Here is a 1,339-nt window from a genome sequence, read left to right on the forward strand (position 1 = left end):
TTTCTCCTTGTTTTTCTTTCAACACTTTTACATCCTGCAATTCTTCCTCATTTCTGTTTCATCTCTCCTGATTCTTTCACTTACTCTGGAAATGTAAAAAGCTTCCTTTTAAAAGTCTGACAGAGCATGAAGCAGAACTTTAACTTGTATGGTGTTAATTACACTAATTGTGGACAAACAATACATCAGCAGTAAAGCTATCCAAACTATCAAGCTAACGTTACATTAACATTACTGTAAAGTAAATAACATTAATATTATTATATACTGCCCCCTGCACCTACCACAGACAGAGATTCAGACAGAGGTTCAGTCTGAGATCCTGGGTGTCCCATGTAACTTTTATATCAGCTTTATGGTGAATATACTGTATATTTCCATTTTTTGTTTTTTAATTTGACCAGAGACTATCAGCCATCAGCCATTTATGTATTTAGCAGAGACAAGTTCAACATGAGATTTTAAATCTGGCTGTTGATCAATTATTAATCTGCTTATTAATTTCGCCTTCTATTGCAGATCTTCTGGTCAGAGTAACAGTGTGTGAAAATAAGAGCACAGGTTGGCCTACATAGTGATCATGTAAAAAACTTGAAACCTGCTGACCATAAACATACTTCATAATAATATTAATGTTAAATATGTTCACATGTGTGCAACACATGTCTGAGTCTGGGAAAACCAACCCATACACACAAAAAGATCAGAGACTGAAATCCCACTTATCACCTGTTTAGTTCTGATGAGGATCTGATGATCATTCAACATTAAAGGTTCACAACTTTTCTGTCTTAAAACAACAGTCAGGTGTGTATATGAACAGTGAAAGAGGTTTTCCTCACTGTAATCATTCCTCCTGTTCATACTGGATATTAAAAGATCCTCTTCAAATGTGCTTTCAATGTAAGTGATGGGGGCCAAAAGTCATTTTGTGCAGAAATGCATTTAAAAGTTGATGTGAAGCTTATATGAAGCTTCAACAGTCTGAGTTAGTCATATCAAGTGGATATCTGCCACATTTACAGTCTTTTTAGCATCAAATTCCCTCTTTGTGTTTCCTCACACAGTGTTTCCCTGTTGAGCTATAGTGGAAGTATAGTAACAAAAGAGGAACTTTTACACTAAAAAGACTGTAATGTTGAAAGAGATCTACTTGATTTGACTCATTTGGACGGCTGAAGCTTCATATTAGCTTCAGATAAACTTTTAAATATATTTTTGCACAAAAGGAGGTTTGTGGATTTTGGCTCCAATCAATTACATTATAAGTGCATTTTGAAGGGATCTTCTAATGTTCAGTATGAACAGGAACATTTTAATGTTCATAAGGGCACCTGAC

Source organism: Thunnus maccoyii, chromosome 21 (assembly GCF_910596095.1).
Source record: "Thunnus maccoyii chromosome 21, fThuMac1.1, whole genome shotgun sequence".
In the NCBI taxonomy this organism is placed as follows: Eukaryota; Metazoa; Chordata; class Actinopteri; order Scombriformes; family Scombridae; genus Thunnus; species Thunnus maccoyii.